The sequence below is a fragment of the Taudactylus pleione genome, unplaced genomic scaffold (assembly GCF_031769625.1).
Source record: "Taudactylus pleione unplaced genomic scaffold, aTauple2 ptg000341l, whole genome shotgun sequence".
In the NCBI taxonomy this organism is placed as follows: domain Eukaryota; kingdom Metazoa; phylum Chordata; class Amphibia; order Anura; family Myobatrachidae; genus Taudactylus; species Taudactylus pleione.
In genome coordinates this window covers 2,950,236-2,971,264 of record NW_028284742.1, presented here as the reverse complement: position 1 = coordinate 2,971,264, position 21,029 = coordinate 2,950,236, and positions in this window count along the sequence as shown.

Here is a 21,029-nt window from a genome sequence, read left to right as displayed (position 1 = left end):
GACAAAGGAAGACCATAGGCAGCCCAAGCCAGATGTGTAGGTGGTGGAAGGGACCCATGAAGAACAAGGGTGTTATCATCAGCCAGAGATGTCCTGGTCACTCACCTCTGGCAGTTTTGGTCACTCTTACCCTGTCTGGTGGTGCTTTACCAAGGTGGGCCATTCTGTCCCAGTGTGCTATCAATCCACACCCTGAGGTTCATGAGAACAGCCATGTTGTCTCTGATCAGGTGAGCACCAGTGTCCAGTCTCTACCTGTCTCCTGCGCTCACATGACCACATCATCGTATCCCTGACAATGTGCTTCTTTACCTTAGAGTAATCTCACTCACTAGTAAGTGTTACCTCTGATCCACTGCCTGAACCTGCGCTACTGGAGTCCTGCAAGCTGCTGCCTCTGAGTCTACTCCATTCACTCTGCAGTACTGCGCTGTATGCTGCTTCCAACCAGGACCTACCAGCCCGTGTTCAAGCATCGGCAGTCCGGCTCATTTACTGTTGCTCTTACTGGTCTCACTCTGGATCAAGCCTACGGTCCCACTCTGGCTAGTTGCTGCTATCTCCGGTTCCATTCTGGTCCAAGCCTGCAGCTCCACCCTGGTTGCCGCTCTCTCTGGTCACAGTCCGGTTCAAGATTCCAGTTCCACTACGGCCACTCTACTGTTACCTCTGGTCCCAGTCCGGTTCAAACCTCTGGTTCCATGAATTGGGCACGCTACATCTTTTTCTCCATTCTGGTTCCACATCTACGACGTCCGGTTGTTACCCGGTTCATCTATCATCCAAGTGTGTGAGTTAATCTGTGGTTCCAGCTTGTGGTAATCTGAAGTCTTCTGGTCATTACAAAGACATTCCTAGTGCTTACAGTGCCAAGTCTTCTGCTACAGTGACTTCATCTACTAGCAAGTCCCCTGAGTACATCTCTCCTGCTCATTGCAGGTTCAACTGGACTTTATCCTCATTGTACTTCTGTAATTCATTACATTAATTATAATCAGAATTGCATCTCTTTAATCTACTTTGTTGCTCACTACTTGCTATACCATCTATCGATGGCGGTTGTCGCTCTGTAGGTCCTCTCCTAGAGTGTTGGGGGTCGTGCCGAGTTTCTGTTACAGCGTTTGTTGTAGATTGTTGGGAACTGGGTGCTGGACCTAGGCTCATCCTTCAGGGTTGAGGCTCCGGTCACCCGGCTATGATAATCGGTCTGCAGGATCCAGAAGGGCTACCGATTATCTAAATTACTGTCCTGCCCCCTTAGTTGTACTGGGGGTGGGGGTGGGGGGGCCTAGCACTGTTATCTTCTTTGTTTATTTAAGAGTTACAGTGAGTAGGGTGTGAGACAGGCTCCCAGGTCTCCAGGTGCATCTCTCACTGCACTTCAATGAGTAACATCAATTAATCAAGATATTGACAGTAATCTCAGCATAACCATGGGCTACTTGTCCTACTGTATTGGTAAAATCAGAAAGATTGTCTAAATGCCATAGCGGTCTGACAATATGATATATGTGAGAGACAGTGAAAATATATGTGACAGAAATAAGAATATATAGAAATTCAAAGGACACTCAGATTAAAAGAAAAGACACCTACTCACAAATTGACCAATATATAGCAAAATTAGCAAGTAATCTGTCTCTCAGGGTCAATGATTGTGCAATACATTTACACGTTACTACGTAGGTATCAAATGAGCACAAACAAAAACAAAATATCCACGTTACACACTGCCTTAGAGTCTATAAGGTTTAGGTTGTTCAATGAATATACATAAGAAAGTTAATCAGCAGCATGGGGTCATCAATAAATTTACTGGTAAATCACATAGAACCATATGTTGCAAATAGACCATGTAATCAGTATATCTCAAGTTTGAGAATTTCATATTTAGTCCTATGAATCATAGAAAAATCATGAGTCATGTATTCAGACTATCCCAGATCTAAACATACAGGGGGAGATTTAATAAAGCTTGGAGAGAGATAAAATTGTAGATAAATAGCACCAACCAATCAGCTCCTTACTATCATTTTACAGGCTGTGTTTGAAAAATGGCAGTTAGGACCTGATTGGTTGGTGCTATTTATCTCTAATTTTATCTCTCTCCAAGCTTTATTAAATCTCCCTCACAGTACCATATTACTGTACATCATGTGAATTATAAAAGAATCACACTAAACCATATGTTGTAGGTAGAGTATATATTCAGTATTTCCCAGGTTTAAGCATACCAAAGCATAGCCTGTAATGAGAGTCTGTATCTAAATAGAGTTCTTATTAGGTACTTCTAAACCACATAGGACCAAATGTATGCAAATAAAGCATGTGTTCACTATATCCCTGGTTTGTGCATACCATATTTCAATATCGAGTCACGGGTAAATCACAAGCATATATTCAGTATTCTATGAGCATGCCATTTAGCTCACAAAAGATTGTTTGTAGCAGATAATGCATGTTTTTAGTATTTCCTAGGTTTTGGCCTACCAGGAGAGTAGCCTATAATCAGGATGTGTTTCTTTTGGAGTGATGCTTAATCAGTATACATACATTTGCTAACAAACATAGAACACTTATCACATTTAACAGTGTAATATTGCTTAGCAGATAACATGTTTAGCCTTTTGTCAAAGTAGTGGTATAGGTAAAAGAGTGGAGCACTTATAAGTCGCTGCCTCTGCTGTTACCTGTTATACACAGTAGTGAACAGAGAATGAGAGAGCGGGCACAATGGCTCTCAGAAATAGATAGAAGCAGCATCTGATGTCAGGGTACCTCGACATCTGTCTGCTCTGTTGCTACTGCAGCACATGATAGCACAACACGGGGACCACCAAAGAAAGAGCTGCAAAGGGAATACTCAGGGAGTTCTTAAACACTGGTTCCAGCCCCTTATCCCTACATTCAATGTAAGGGGTTGAGTTCCACTAAATTGGTTCCATGGGGCAGATTGGGAGCCTTGCAGGTATCACTGACCTCTCCGAAGGCACCAGGCATTTACCACATGGGTCTCACCCATGTGTAGACCACTGATTCTACACCACTATTCTGCTACAACCCATCAGCCCAGTGCATAGGTCATGATTCAGATCTAAACACCTTAAACGTGACACACATGATCATCCACTCAGTTTATTGCAGCCTTATGATTGGACAATGACCCTTTATCTAGGCTTTGGACTCTATTTTTGGTGCCAGTGTTAACAGCTCCTGTGCCGCTCTGGCCCATGTTTGCTTCATAACTTGACCTTGGCTAGTATTGACCATTCTATAAACAAATTTTCTGGCTCAGACCACGGCTGTCTCTCACCATTCTACGGACAGATATTCCGGCTCTGACCTCGGCTTGTATTAACCCTTCTACGCATGGATAATCTGAGCCTGGTTAGCTCTCACCATTCTTTGGACCAAGCTATTTAAAAAGAAAAATCTATAGTAACATTAAAAATGTTTTTCCAAAATTATTTTGTATTACCAAAAAGCATATATTTATTACAGTATGTTTAATGATTTATAAAATTGCAAACAGACTTATTGTAATCAGTTGAATTGCATTTGTGACATTTAATAAATTGTTTTCTATTTTATTTAAAAAAAATATTGTGAGTGTTTTGTTAACATAGCATAACATACATATCTGTTGTGTTGTGAGTCATTAATATACATTTATGCTTTTTTGTTTAAAAAATACATCACTTTCAAGTCCATAACAATGTGGCTAAAAAGAAACAAATAAATAATTAAAATAAATAAATAATAGAATAAAATAAAAACCTTAAAAATCTCTTAAGATTAAGTATTAGCTTTGCATTACTTTAGTCATATTGGTAGATGCTGTTCTTTGGTTAGAGCTGCCCAAATCATATTTATGATACATTTTCTCTGACTGTGAAAAACATAGTATAAGCCATAGTGAACAATACTATTTGTATGATGCAGTAAAAATGGTGACAAGATAAGAGAGAGGAGGACAGAATGGTAACAATATAAGAGAGAGGAGGACAGAATGGTGACGACAGAAGAGAGAGAAGGACAAAATGGTGACAACAGAAGAGAGAGGAGGACAGAATGGTGACAACAGAAAAGAGGAGGACAGAATGGTGACAACAGAAGAGAGAGGAGGACAGAATAGTGACAACAGAAGAGAGAGGAGGACAAAATGGTGACAACAGAAGAGGGAGGAGGACAGAATGGTGACAACAGAAGAGAGAGGAGGACAGAATGGTGAGAACAGAAGAGAGGAGGACAGAATGGTGACGACAGAAGAGAGAGGAGGACAGAATGGTGACGACAGAAGCGAGAGGAGGACAGAATGATGACAACAGAAGAGAGAGGAGGACAAAATGGTGAAAATAGAAGAGAGAGAAGGACAAAATAGTGACAACAGAAGAGAGAAGAGGACAGAATGGTGACAACAGAAGAGAGAGAAGGACAAAATGGTGAAAATAGAAGAGAGAGAAGGACAGAATGGTGACAACAGAAGATAGAGGAGGACAGAATGGTGACAACAGAAGAGAGAGGAGGACAGAATGGTGACAACAGAAGAGAGAGGAAGTCAGAATGGTGATAACAGAAGAGAGAGGAGGACAAAATGGTGACCACAGAAGAGATAGGAGGACACAATGGTGAGAACAGAAGAGAGAGAAGGACAAAATGGTGACAACAGATGGGAGAGTAAGACATTTTCTCTGATTTTGAAGAAACATAGGGCCAAATATAATAGAGTGTGAGCCTGCACTGCTGCGGGAATATATGAGAGTATGCCTGTATTTTTTAAAGCAGCAAGCATGTTAAAGGCTAAACCAGCTTGGTTTAGCCTTTAACATGCTTGCTGCTTAAACCATTTGTGAGAGCAGGATTCCCTGCAGCACAGAGTATATCAGGAGATGAGTGATGTGTTAGTGAGGACAGGGCTGCATGTGACAGGGGCAGTGACATGATGTGAGGAGGGGAATGGAGGCAGCAGGAAGCCATTAACTGAGAGTTATATAGTGGAAGGAGCAGGATTCCCCAGCAGCACAGAGAAAATCAGGAGATGAGTGATGTGTCAGTGAGGACAGGGCTGCATGTGACAGGGGCAGTGATATGATGTGAGGAGGGGAATGGAGACATCACGAAGCCACAGACTGAGAGTTATCTGGTGGAAAGAGCAGGGTTCCCCAGCAGCACAGAGTATATACAAATATTTATACAGTATTATCATACTAGTAGACAGATATTTATATATAGAGAGATTAGCTATATTAGCAAAACAGACCTGCACTCCACAATGAAATCATGCTACCTGCCTAGGAGCCCTCCTGAATATTGGATCTGAATAGACAATTCTTAGAATGAAGTGGCAAATGGGGCAGCATGGATGGCGTAGTGGTTAGCATTATTTCCCCACAGCACTGAGGTCATTAGATCAATTTCTGGTCATGGCTTTCCCAGGTCTTCCGGTCTCCCCCCACACCCCAAAAACAGATGAGTAGGGTAATTAGCTTCTGGATAAAAAAAACATTATCCATAGTGTACATATGATAGGGAATATAGGGTCTCATTCAGGAGCCTACGCAGCTACAATTTCCTATGGAACGCTGTAAAAATATACTAATGCCTGCCACAGCACAGCTGGCATAAAGACGCCCACTTCTGCCTTCTCATATCCGTCCAACCTCGCTTTTCTGTGTGAACATCGGTACCATCGACACTCATCGGCCCGCCACGCAGCATTTACAGCAGGTCTGGCCAGTCGCAGAAACTGTAAGTCTCGTAGCATGCAGTGAGTACTCATGCTGTGTATGCAATCGCAGTGGCTAATTTATGCACGCCCATCAAACGATATTCATATGGACAGGCATGCCTGCGTTTTTCTGACCACCCCCTGTCACCACCCCCAAATGCTGACAGCCTGTCACTCACTTTGCGATGCATTCCTTTATGCATCGGTAATCACAATGTGATCGCTGTGCACGCGCAGTGTGGCTTGTACATATGCGCAATGGCAAACACTCGCTCGACTGCATCCATAACCACTATTGCGTATGCTGCTGAATCAGGCCCATAGATTGTAAACTCCACAGTGTCAGGGACTGATGTGAATGACTGAAATACTCTCTGTAAAGCACCACAGAATTAAAGATTTTTGCTAAAACCACCCTCACGTGTTTTGGTTTTGGCTTTGAATCTCTTTTTTTTTTTTTTAAAGTGATTAAAACACCTAAAATCACATAATTTGGTCCGGTTTTTGTTCCTACAATATTATTAACCTCAATAACATTAATTTCCAGTCATTTGAAGCCAATGTAGACCACCTCACAGCTCATAATATTGTTTTCATCCAGTTTAGGCCAAACGGTTGCAACGAGCTAGCTGGCTGACTAAGCTAAGCAACGGCAGTGGGCGGCACAAATACGTGGCAGTTCAACTTCCAACATTGCACATCTAGCAAACAGAGTGGCACTGCAGTGGCAGACAGGATGGCAGTTGATAAATTATATGACCCCATACAAAGAAACCAATCAAGAGGCATGAGGGAGATGAAGTATGTACTGTATGTAGTTGAAGGCAAGGAAAGGAAGGAGGGATTGATTAGTTTATACATTTAATTAAGTTTTTGATTCCGAAGCCAATTTATGATGGACGAGGGGAGAGTATTACAGCAACTGGGTAAACATGTCACATGTTTTGCCCACAAAATAAACTTGGTGGTTCAGAATTTTTGTTAAATGAAAGGGACATGCAGGAGATGCTGTCTGTGGCAATAAACATTTCTGCACATTTTCGGCATTCTGCAACCACATGTTGAAGATTTCAGCGTCTCTGGCAGTTCAACTTCCAACATGGCACATCTAGGAAACGTAGAGGCTCTGCAGTGGCAGACAGGATAGTAATTTAATAAACTATTAAAATGTTTGTTGTCTATGCAAAAAGACAGTCAGCAATCCCCCAAACAGTGCATAATGCAAAGAAAAGAGGTGCAAGATGGAATTGTCCTTGGGTTCTCATTGTTATCCCTCTCGATGGATACTGGTGTCGAAACCGGATAATTGGGTAAGACAGAATCTGTTTGCAATCTAGAAAACCTGAAAGACGGCATCTTGTGAATGGCAGCAAGACTCCATTTTAGAAAAAGAAAGCTTACACAGCGCCATCTTGCCAAAAATACATAATACCAACACACAGCGCCATATTGCTAAAAAGTCGCAAATTTAGCTATTCAGCACACAAAGTTGCTAAAAAGTAACATGAACAGCTTTTTAATAATCTTCCCCAACACATACTGACAGTTTTCAGCACACATAAAAATTACTTCCCAACATGATAAAATCTCACAGCACTATTTTGTAAAAAAAATTAGATAGTCAGCCTTCAAACGCATGCAGACAGTGTTTAACACATAAACACTAACTTATTAGCATTTGGAATCCTATACAAAGCCCATCCTGGAGAAAATAACTATACCATAACACGACACAATATACCGTGGTGCTATGAGCATTTTTACATAAGAATATATGAGCTGTGGCAATTGTAATGTAGCCTAGCTATGGAGCTACACAATTGAGTCCATCCCCACAACCAAAACAAGCAGAATAAAGAGTGGGGCTCCGACTGCACTGCTGGGAGCCTCCACCCTGTATGAGAACTAAATTCACTGTATAAACACATTTTGCAATTGCAGTTTAAAAACATCAGAAAAATGCATGTGTGCTTATGTGTATATATATATATATAATTATATATATATATATATATATATATGTATGTGTGTGCATGTGGCCCATCATGCATGGACTTACGTGTATAATATCACACACAGACTTATATTTGAAAGGTAGCAAAATTCCCTGCAACTAATACACACAATGTTAAACAGAACACAGTCAGCTTTTTAGTGATCCTTCCCAAAATCATACTGGCATGGCCACACACACACATAGATGCCCTTCCAGCTTAGTGCTGCTCGCTGAGTGCCCCACCGACCCTCAGACGCACAACGCAATTCAGTGCTGTTTCTCCCCGCATACATACATTTAAAAGCAATGGTCCCGTAATGCAAAAAGGATAATTATTACTTGGTTTAAATGCAATGTCAGTATATAAAGAAATGAATGTTTTCTGTAACTATGGCTTAGTAAATGACAATTGGACTGTGTTTGGTGCCATACTGATCTACTCTGTTTCAACAGCGTTCCGGTGGCATCGGTGAGAAGATCAGAACATGCGGCTATGAAATATGAATGTTAGAGAGAATAACTTCCTGAAATGTTGTATGCCATAGTTTAGACTAGATTTATTATGCAGCGGGAAAGTGGACACAATCAGGTTGTTGGAGGCTGGGTTGTGTCTTTGCACTGACCTATGAATTGTACCGTAACGGAAGAAGCAAGAAGAGGAACCAATGAGAACCTGCCAACGTATTCTATTGTATTGCTTATCCCAGTACGGGTATATATGTGAGTGCTCTGAAACAAGATGCCAGTCTGCAGTGTTCCTGTTAAGCTGTTCGACGGAGGTCTCATTATTGATGCCGGTATCTGGTCCCAGAGCGCACGCGTATGTATTGACTGTACCTTATGACCTAATGTTTGTACAATTTATTTTGCGCTCATTGTTAGATCATAGCGTGGTAACATCTGTACTTTTACCTGAATAATTATCTTTAGCGCGTTGGACCGCTATTCAACTGTCTTAGAGTTTTATTAATGGTGTAATTAAACACAGCGCTAATTAGCGACATCTTGTGGTTTTAGAAGGTATAGGCAGGTTTTGTCTTAGAGGTTCTAGGCAGGTGAATCTTAGAGGTTTATAGGCAGGAATGTACTAAAGGTTTATTTACGATTCAACAGTTGGGGGCTAGTAGGTTTATCACGTTATCTGATACACGGTAACACTCGGTCAGTTCTCTCTCAGCAAAAGGGTGGAGGCGCCTTTTGAGAGACGCATTAGTCTTTCATTACCACAGTGTTGCTGAGAGTGTACTGCCGGTTATTGTGTAGAGGAAGCGCTGATCAGAATCCAGGGACAAGAGAGAAAAAAAGGTTTTTTTTCCTCTGTTGATAGAACCTTATGTTTAGAGGGGTGCCACAGTATTGAGTACGCGGCTGAGACGCATTTTTGCGTACGCAGTTAAAAAGTCATTATACGCTTGTGTGGTAGTCGCATTATTGTGTATGCGACTGGTCGCACAACAGCGTATACACTTCCGGTTGTGCTGCCACGTGTTTGAACAAAGCCATTGAGGTTTACATTTTTTTCTATTACCAATATCTGGGTTAAACGTGTATTTTTCTGCGCAGGAAAAAAAGTGTGTAACAGTGAATACTTGTTGAACAAAGTTAAGGGTATCGTATGATCCTTAAAGGCTAGGTGCAAGGGTTAGTCTAGCCGCTCGGTAAGCAGCTTTACCGTTCTATACACAGTAGCAGGTGTACATGTTGTCTTTGTTGTATAGAGGTGCGTGAGAGTAGCCGACATATAAACTCTCATAGGTTTGGAAGTCGCCTTACTAAATCTTATCCAGGTCTGGAAGTTGCCTTTTTCAAATCTTATCCAGGTGTGGAAGTTGCCTTACTAAATCTTATCCAGGTGTGTGGGCGCTGCCGACTTAAATCGTCCACAGGTAAGTGAAAGTGTCTTGATTGTCTTTCACCGGCTTAAATCTTTATTGAAAAGCGTAGGAGTTGTCTCAGAATGGGAGCCACGCAAACAGTAGAGATGTTAGGCAATGATGTGCTGCTAATGGAGGTGCCGATTGGATCGGCCCGTCGTATCATGCATACCAAGTACGGTACTTATGCAATAAGGTATTGTGATTTATGGTTTAATATGACGAGGAAGAATGTTAGACTGTTTCCCAGAATTGGTAGTTTTGATAAAAATGTGTTAGACCATGTCCGGGATCACATCAGTTTGATGCGCTCCCGAGAGAAAAATGTTAAATATTTTGAATGTTTAAAACTGTGGCAGCACGAGGGGGAAATGTGGCTGAAGAATGTACCCGCGACGCAAACAGGCGTCGCGGGCACAGTCTCAGGCAATGCGCCGGCGATGCTAAATAGCACCGCGGATGCATCGCTTGATAGTGCGCACACACTGCAAGGTAGCGTCGCAGAAGGTAGTACAGATGGTTCACATGCACCACCGCCGCCATATGCGGATGGGAGTGTAGGTGCAGTCAATGTAAAAAAAAAACATAAAAATGTAACAAGCAACTTGTACCCTCTCTTAAGCAATTATAAAGAATATGTTTATGATATGGATGATGAGCCTATTGTAATGTCTGCCATTTCCTATGCTGTGCAAATGATAGATGCTGCATCACCACAATCACAATTGGTGGTGCCGCCATCTCCATCGGTAACAGCAAGGAAAGTGTTAACACACTCTGCACCCGTAGAGGAAGTTGTTAATACCATACGTAGCAGCAGCAGATTAAACCCCCAGCCAGGTAAACAGGTCAAAGGTAGCAGCGCTACCAGTCTGCATCCCATTCGAACAATAATTGTTCCGAATGGAAATGCAGACGCAAACAGTCTAGTGCCTACGAGGGAAGTAGTAATGCATTGTCCTTGGACAAGAGCAGAACTAAATTCCATCATAAATGATTTCCCCGATCCCAAAAAGGAATTAGCCAAATGTCAAAGATTTTTGAGAAATCTGGGTAGTTCACATGAACCCACTAATAAAGATTGGCGTGTGGTGTTAAGGGCCTGTCTGCCACGCAATACCGACGTGACAAAATTTATCACGGATTGTGTATTGGATGGTGACGTCCCCTTAACAGATCAAGTAAACCAAGGTAACATTTCCCGTATTGTAACTCAATTAGGTATATATTTTCCAGTAGTAGTTAACTGGAACAAAATTTTCACCATTAAACAAAAAGAGAGTGAGACTGCAGAAGATTACTGCGAACGGGCTCTGCAGGCTATCACCCAGTACACTGGGATAGAGGATATTAAAGATAGCACTCACCACAGGGGGATGATAGTTACGGTACTTGTGGACGGTCTGAAAGAGACTTTAAAAACTCGGGTTCAGACCTCACAGCCTGGCTGGCGGGGACTTACAATAGATACCGTCATAGAAACCGCTATTGAACATGATAAGAACATCTCCAAAAAGAGAGAAGCCCAGAGCGAGAAACTAATGGCTGTCAGTATACAAGCTCTGGAGGGAATGACGGTAACATCACAGCCAACAGACACACTTGCACTTGCACACACACTCACTTCTGAACAAGTATGTGCTCTCACTAACCCCACTCAACAACAAACACAACTCTATCCCACTAACCCGATGCAACCACAGGTCCCAGGCTATCCACCAACTTCTTATTCCCCACAATACTCTTACCCTCCCTATCCTTACCCATATCCACCACCTTTACCCTCTGCGCAAACCTCACAACACCACATGTCTTCACCCGAAACACGAACCTGTTTTAACTGTAAACAAACAAGACACTTAAGTAGAAACTGTACAGTAAAAGGAGTAGGGATCCCACATCAGGGAAGACCTAGATATCCCCATAAGGGATATGCACAGAGGCCAGCAAATGTTCAGCAGGCACCAGCTCCAATTGTAGCCGTAAATGCGTTATTGGAGAATGGTAGCCAACGCTAGGGGTCAGGTCATACCTGTAGTCTACAGATGGTCAGGTTAACGGGAAGTACTAGGGAAGAACCGGTCATGATGGTTGATGTAGCTGGTACTGAATATCCTTTTCTTGTAGACACAAGGGCGACCAGGTCGGTGCTAAAATCTCCCGTTAATTTGCAGGTGACCAACGAGACAGTACCAACCATGGGTGTAACAGGTAAAGTGGAACATTATCCTTTAACAATGTCCACAGAGGTTACTATTGGGCCGTTGCATACCAGGCATTCTTTTCTCCTGGCTGCTGCAGCTCCTACTAACCTACTGGGCAGAGACTTGTTATGTAAGATGGGATGTGTTATATATTGCACCCCTGATGGTGTATTTTTAGATATCCCAGAGAGAATGGAATACGAGGTGCGGGATATGTTAGACACTCCTCAAAGGATAATGTATCACTCTACAGTTTTAAATGAAACGCCATCACAGGTAGATGAAATGTTGTCCCTAATTCCAGATTCCCTTTGGACTAAAGATGGACAGGACACTGGATTAATGGCAAACTTAAGCCCTGTAATGGTAAATGTAAAAAGCGGAAGGCAAGTCCCAAAAATTCCCCAATACCCACTAAAACAGGAGGTAGAGTTAGGGGTGTATCCCATAATTGAGCGGTTATTGCAGCAGGGAATTTTAGTCCGTACAGCAAGTGTAGCCAACAGTTCCATTTTTCCAGTGAAGAAGGCTGGTGGGAGGGGTTATAGGCTGGTACAAGACCTTAGAGGGGTTAATAAGGTGGTAGAGAGCCAATTTCCCGTAGTGCCGAATCCAGCTGTCATCCTCATGCAAATTCCACCAAATGCAACCCATTTCACTGTCATTGATCTTTGTTCTGCTTTCTTCTCTGTACCTCTTCATCCTGACTGTCAGTACCTATTTGCATTCACATACAGGGGTGTACAATACACATGAACACGATTACCCCAGGGTTTCATAGACAGCCCCAGTATCTTTTCCCAGGCATTACACGATTGTTTACAGCCTTTTCAACCCACCAATGGATCTGTTCTAATTCAATATGTAGACTATTTATTGCTATTTTCTGACTCGTTTATGTCATGTTTGAATGATACTAAACTTTTGTTGGTTCATCTCTCACAAACAGGACACAAAGTTGCTAAGGACAAACTACAGCCGTGCCAATCCAGAGTTAAATACTTGGGACACTGCCTAACCCAGGGGCTGCGACATCTCACTACAGATAGAATCCAGGCTATACAGAAAACATGACACTGCCACATAACCAACAGCAAATCCGTACCTTCTTGGGAATGTGTGGATATTGTAGAATGTGGATCCCAGGTTTTTCTATTTTGGCCTTACCTTTACAGGAATTAGTCTCTTCCTCAAAGCCTGATCGTGTCATACACACAGAGGAATCAGAACAGGCTTTCCTTAATCTTAAGGATAGTCTGACAAGAGCTCCTGCATTGGGAATACCTGATTATGAAAAACCTTTTGATTTGTATTGTACGGAAGCTGATGGTTGTGCTGCAGGTGTCCTTACACAAAAACATGGGGATGCCAGTAGGCCCGTAGCATATTACAGTGCACAATTGGACACTGTGGCGAGATCACTCCCAACCTGTTTGAGAAGTGTAGCAGCAATGACTCTATTGGTCAGCAAAAGTGAGGATGTGGTATTGGGCCATGATATGATTGTCTATACCCCACATGCTGTGTCTGCCCTGTTGAACTCTGCCCAAACCAGACACGTATCCTCAGCTAGATTCACCAAATGGGAACTAGCTCTAATAGCACCCTCAAACATCACTATAAAGCGGTGTAATACGTTAAATCCAGCAACGTACTTACCGTATGTGCATAAGAATGCACAAAGGGTGGAAGATGAGTCTCAGGTAGAAAGTGAGTTTTGCAAAGGTATTGATACGCATGATTGTATGGATTATCTTAACCAGACCTTTACCGCTAGACCTGACATACATGACATACCTTTAGAGAATGCAGATGTGACACTTTACACGGATGGGAGTTGCCATAGACAAACGGACACAGGTGGCGGAGTTAGTAGCACTGAGAAGAGTGTGTGAATTGGCAGCAGGCAAATCTGCCAACATTTACACTGACTCTAGGTATGCGTTCGGAGTGGTTCACGATTTCGGAGCTCTATGGCGTCTGAGAAATTTTATGACAGCAGCAGGCACACCAGTCGCACATTCCAGACACATAAAAGGATTATTAAAAGCAATTCAGTTGCCCAAAATGGTAGCAGTAATAAAGTGTAAAGCCCACACATGTGAGGAAGATCCGGTATCATTGGGCAACAACAGGGCGGATGAAGCTGCCAAGTGGGCAGCAGGTTTAAAAACAAATGTACCCATAGAACAAGTAATGGTTTTCCAAACAGTTGACATGCAGAAATTAATTGAGATGCAAAATTTGTGTTCTACCCAAGAGAAAGCAACCTGGAAGTCTAAGGGATGTGGGCAAGAGCCCTCTGGACTCTGGAGGGACGGACAAGGTAAGCCGGTGGCACCTAAGGTGTATTATTCAAGCCTGGCAGAGGCAGCGCACGGACTGACTCACTTGGGAAAACAAGGTATGTGTAAGTTAGTGAAGGCATATTGGTGCGCACCGGGTTTTTCTTCACAAGCAGAAAATAGAGCAATGTCCTGTCTGACCTGTTTGAGGAAGAACATAGGGAAAACGATCCCTACCGGACCATCCCACATTCCCCCGACTGACAGTCCTTTCCAGGTAATACAAATTGATTTCATCCAATTACCACCCTGTAGGAATCTCAAGTATGTGTTAGTTTGTACCGATGTATTTTCTAATTGGGTAGAGGCATACCCAGCGGCCACTAATACTGCTGTATTCACTGCTAAAAAGATTGTACAGGAATTTGTATGCAGATATGGTATCCCTAGAATGATTGAAAGTGATAGGGGTACCCATTTCACCGGGGACGTCTTCCAGATAATGTGTAAATTGATGGGTATTGATAGCAAACTCCACACCCCATATCGACCCCAAGCCAGTGCCGAGGTGGAGAGAGTGAAGGGCACTATTAAAAACAAATTAAGTAAGATCATGGCTGAGACTGGACTAGCATGGCCAGAAGCACTACCTTTGGTCCTACATAGCATAAGTTCTAGGCCTCCACTTAATCTGTCCCCATTTGAAATACTGTTTGGTAGACAACCTCATTTAATTATAAACCCACAGGAAGACCTGAAGAGTAACAGCGAGGTCACTGTTAAGTATCTTATAACAATGAGCAAACAGTTGCAGCAACAACAGCAGAAATTGAAATTGTTGTCACCCGATATGCCAGAGATAAACTGTCATGATGTAAAACCTGGAGAATATGTTATGATCCAAAAAATTTTATGCTCAAGTTGCCTAATAGATCGATGGGAGAGGCCGTACCAGGTGCTGTTGATGAGTGCCACATCCTTGAAGGTGGCCGAGAGAGATACCTGGGTCCATGCCATTCACTGCAGAAAGGTTAATCAACCGGTGGAGAAACAGGGCAGAGTTGAAGCAGATAATGAGGATCTGGCAATTGCGAACCTGTTCCGGGAAAATTAAAAGGTGACAGTGAGAAACCTGAGCTAAAAGAAAATTGTAGATCAGTGTCACAGCAAAAGAACCATTCTGCTGTGTTCATGTGTGTACTCTTCTTTCAGAATTTCCATCATGATTGGTTTATCTGGAGATTCCTGGTTCTTGTGACGGAGGATAGATGGAGGAGGCGGGAGCTGATGCTGGTGTAATGGAGTGAAATCGAGAGGAGGAGTGCTATACCAAACCAGGGGAGTGCCGGTCCAATTTCAGTACAGTAAATTGTTGTGAAAATAGGAATAACAATACTAAGGAAGAACTGTATTACAATCCTAAGTTATGATGTAGTGTATAACAATGTAGCCTGAGTTTGAGTGGTCGTGCATGGATATACCGTTTATGTTGTTTTAAGCCAACTTAGGTAATGCAGTCCCAACCCTTTCAAGGCTCCCCTTATAGGATAGGTGCATCCCCACACCTTTCCCATGATCCCTTAAGGATCCGCGGTGTGCGTATGAGGGCAGTTTTATGTCCCTCCCGGAGACGCATTATCTGAATGGTTCAAATGACCACACTGTGTCATACCATAATAACATTGAACGGTATATTCTCATGCATGGCTAAACAGATTCAGAATAGGTTGTGATAGCGCTTGATTGGCTATCAAAGGGTGGACTGTCGAAACCGGATAATTGGGTAAGACAGAATCTGTTTGCAATCTAGAAAACCTGAAAGATGACATCTTGTGAATGGCAGCAAGACTCCATTTTAGAAAAAGAAAGCTTACACAGCGCCATCTTGCCAAAAATACATAATACCAACACACAGCGCCATATTGCTAAAAAGTCGCAATTTAGCTATTCAGCACGCACAGTTGCTAAAAAGTAACATGAACAGCTTTTTAATAATCTTCCCCAACACATACTGACAGTTTTCAGCACACATAAAAATTACTTCCCAACATGATAAAATCTCACAGCACTATTTTGTAAAAAAAAATAGATAGTCAGCCTTCCCTCAAACGCATGCAGAGTCCATCCCCACAACCAAAACAAGCAGAATAAAGAGTGGGGCTCCGACTGCACTGCTGGGAGCCTCCACCCTGTATGAGAACTAAATTCACTGTATAAACACATTTTGCAATTGCAGTTCAAAAACATCAGAAAAATGCATGTGTGCTTATGTGTATATATATATATATATATATATATATATGTATGTATGTGTGTGCATGTGGTCCATCATGCATGGACTTACGTGTATAATATCACACACAGACTTATATTTGAAAAGTAGCAAAATCCCCTGCAACTCATACACACAATGTTAAACAGAACACAGTCAGCTTTTTAGTGATCCTTCCCAAAATCATACTAGCATGGCCACACACACACATAGATGCCCTTCCAGCTTAGTGCTGCTTGCTGAGTGCCCCACCGACCCTCAGACGCACAACGCAATTCAGTGCTGTTTCTCCCCGCTTACATACATTTAAAAGCAATGGTCCCGTAACGCAAAAAGGATAATTATTACTTGGTTTAAATGCAATGTCAGTATATAGAGAAATGAATGTTTTCTGTAACTATGGCTTAGTAAATGACAATTGGACTGTGTTTGGTGCCGTACTGATCTACTCTGTTTCAACAGCGTTCCGGTGGCATCGGTGAGAAGATCAGAACATGCGGCTATGAAATATGAATGTTAGAGAGAATAACTTCTTGAAATGTTGTGTGCCATAGTTTAGACTAGATTTATTATGCAGCGGGAAAGTGGACACAATCAGGTTGTTGGAGGCTGGGTTGTGTCTTTGCACTGACCTATGAATTGTACCGTAATGGAAGAAGCAAGAAGAGGAACCAATGAGAACCTGCCAATGTATTCTATTGTATTGCTTATCCCAGTACGGGTATATATGTGAGTGCTCTGAAACAAGATGCCAGTCTGCAGTGTTCCTGTTATGCTGTTCGACGGAGGTCTCATTATTGATGCCGGTATCTGGTCCCAGAGCGCACGCGTATGTATTGACTGTACCTTATGACCTAATGTTTGTACAATTTATTTTGCGCTCATTGTTAGATCATAGCGTGGTAACATCTTTACTTTTACCTGAATAATAATCTTTAGCGCGTTGGACCGCTATTCAACTGTCTTAGAGTTTTATTAATGGTATAATTAAATACAGCGCTAATTAGCGACATCTTGTGGTTTTAGAAGGTATAGGCAGGTTTTGTCTCAGAGGTTCTAGGCAGGTGAATCTTAGAGGTTTATAGGCAGGAATGTACTAAAGGTTTATTTATGATTCAACACTGGTGAATCCAAAATCAACTTATAAAGTAATGAATGTATCAAAACAAAATATATGACAGTGCTGTCTTATATAATCAGGTCACTATTATAGACTATAAAAACAAAGCAAAAGAAAAACAGATATGTAATTTCCAAAATACGTTTAATTTACCCTTAAATGCCTATTATACATAAACAGTAGCGCATAACATTCACAGAGTACTAAGCAATTGTATCAGATAAAAGCATAATAGCAAGATAGTTGCAGATCTCTTTCACTCAATAAAATCCTTAAAAATGCTCCAGAAAACAGCTTCTTTAAAAGTGTATATAGTAAGTCCAACCACTGAGGTGGTAAACGTGATTTATGCCTGTTCTATATCAGCCTCCTTTTGTGTGTACAGTGGAAGGTGGCAATCACAAACTTATTATCATATATATTAATAGGAATGAGTCGTTACTTATGGACCCTCCTGCAATCCGAAATAAGAGTGTCCACTTATGATAATACTCACAAACCCTGATAAAGCCAACAGCCATGGTCCATGTATAGGGTTCGGTTTCTGGGTATATCCGATAACAATAGGCTAATAAATTGTTTAGCCTATGCTCCAACTCGTTGGGAGGGAAAAGTATCCATGTGATGCAGGGGCCCCACTATATTCACTCTACCGAGCTACATAGAACATGGACCACCAGCGGAGATGTCTGTATTGTGGCCAGTGATGTTACCAGGAGAAACGTGTCAAGTTCTTGCTGTTTTATCCATCTGGCATCTCTATTTGTGGTCTATTTACTAAGCCTAGGACTGGCCCCATAGCTAGGTGTGTATGTAAAACACAGCCCATTCATTACATAGGCAGGGGATGCTGAACTTTGCATGACCCCTTTTCTACTGCACGACTCCGGGGCTGATCACCAACAGCTGAAACCCCAAAATATCCCTGCCTGTTTATTGGCCCCTGGGTTACAAAGCAGAGGGCCCTTGGGTAGGCTGTTACTGGGGCCCCGTCCACTCACTAGTGCGAATCGGACCTGTAGAGGCGGTGCTGAGAGGGAGCAGGGGAATAAGTAGAAGCTCCCCAAGGAGCTGCCAGTGCGTTTCAACGCCGTTGCAGGGACCTGCATAAATTATCCACTGTGATGGCATACGCAGTATTAAGTCTCATAGCGTGTGTGGTTGTCAGCAATTTCTGAGTAAGGTCAAGGCTTGTGCAAGTGCTCATGAGGCTGCGATGGTGCTCGATTGTACCGATGGTTTCGCAGTCTTGCTAAACATTACGGATGTGTGCTACGGTAAGTAAAGTAGGCGTCCTTATGTTATGCTGTGAGTGCATTACGATCGCAATGCATTAGCATACTATCGCAGTTGAACTGCGTGTATAATCGCTATTGCATACGCAGTTGCGTATGGTAGTGAATCAGGCCCTCTGTCTGCTGATTAACTCCAACGCCAGGAAGACGAGACCCCTGGAGTTCTGCCTGTTGCCGGTCCCTGCCAAGGAGTGCTACAGTGACATGCAGTGAGGTAAGTGGCTGGGGAGGCACTGGCTAGTATCACAGTCAGATTTACAGATACATATATGAACTAGGGGTGTGCACCGGCCACTTTTCGTGTTTTGTGCTTTGGTTTTGGATCTGGATCTTTCTTTGTGTTTTGGATCTGGATTGGTTTTGCCAAAACCACCCTTCCGTGTTTTGGGTTCTGGGTTTTGTGTTTTGGATCTGTATTTTTTTTTAAAAAAGCATAAAAACAGCTAAAATCACAGAATTTGTGGGTTTCTCTGCTCCTATGCTATTATTAACCTCAATAACCTTACTTTCCACTCATTTCCAGTCTATTCTGAACACCTCACACCTCACAATAGTGTTTTTATATCCAAAAGGTTGCACCGAGGTAGCTGGATGACTATGCTAAGAGATACGAGTGGGCGGCACAAACACGTGGTCCATCTAGGCAGGCTTGGACTGGGCTGCCGGGGAATCGGGTAATTCCCCGGTGGGCCCCACTGTGTTGTGGCCACGCCCCTTCCTGAACGGGGGCGGTTCTTAGCGGGACCCGCGAACGGGGGTGGGAGTACGCTGCATGGGTGGTGGATTGGCCACCATGACTTTGCCTCCCTCAAGGATTGTCCCCAGTGTATAATGCACAGTGTTCTGGGGCCAGGCTGTTACAGACTGCCTCCTGCTCTCCTCTCTCCAGATTGAATCAAGAGCTCCGTTCAGTCTGGGTGCGGGGCCTGTGTGAGAGGAAGGGGCGGGGCTTGGCAGTTACCGGGCCCAGGGAGTGAGAGGCTAGCTGACTGACTCCAAGCACAGCAGGATCTTTGATACCCCCAGCACAGGAGCATCATATCTACAGCCAGGTAGGCCGGTGACTCTGAGGAGCTGCTCCAACATTGACTGTTATCCATGTTATATAGGGGACTATGTGTCTGTTTATAGAGGCTGTGTTACTTTACAGGGGACTGTGTGTCTGTACATAGGGGCTGTGTTACCCTATAGGGGACTGGGTGCCTGTACATAGAGGCTGTATTACTCTAAAGGGGACTGTGTGTCTGTACATAGGGGCTGTTACCCTATAGAGGACTGTGTGTCTGTACATAGGGGCTGTGTTACCCTATAGGGGACTGTGTGCCTGTACATAGGGGCTGTGTTACCCTATAGGGGACTGTGTGCCTGTACATAGGGGCTGTGTTACCCTATAGGGGACTGTGTGCCTGTACATAGGGGCTGTATTACCCTATAGGGGACTGTGTGCCTGTACATAGGGGCTGTATTACCCTATAGGGGACTGTGTACCTGTACATAGGGGCTGTATTACCCTATAGGGGACTGTGTGCCTGTAAATAGGAGCTGTATTACCCTATAGGGGACTGTGTGCCTGTAAATAGGAGCTGTATTACCCTATAGGGGACTGTGTGCCTGTAAATAGGGGCTGTATTACCCTATAGGGGATTGTGTGTCTGTACATAGGGGCTGCACTACGCTATAGAGGACTGTGTTACTTTACAGGGGACTGTGTGCCTGTACATAGGGGCTGTATTACCCTAAAGGGGACTGTGTGTCTGTACATAGGGGCTGTATTTACCCTATAGGGGACTGTGTGCCTGTACTTAGGGGCTGAGTGCAGGTTACCCTAAAGGGGACTGTTTACAGTACATAGGGACTGTGTTACCCTATAGGGGACTGTGTGCCTGTACATAGGGGCTGTTACCCTATAGAGGACTGTGTGTCTGTACATAGGGGCTGTATTACTCTAAAGGGGACAGTGTATCTGTACATAGGGGCTGTTACCCTATAGAGTGTGCCTGTACATAGGGGCTGTGTTACTTTACAGGGGACTGTGTGTCTGTACATAGGGGCTGTGTTACTTTACAGGGGACTGTGTGTCTGTACATAGGGGCTGTGTTACCCTATAGGGGACTGTGTGCCTGTACATAGGGGCTGTGTTACTTTACAGGGGACTGTGTGCCTGTACATAGGGGCTGTATTACCCTATAGGGGACTGTGTGCCTGTACATAGGGGCTGTATTACCCTAAAGGGGACTGTGTTTCTGTACATAGGG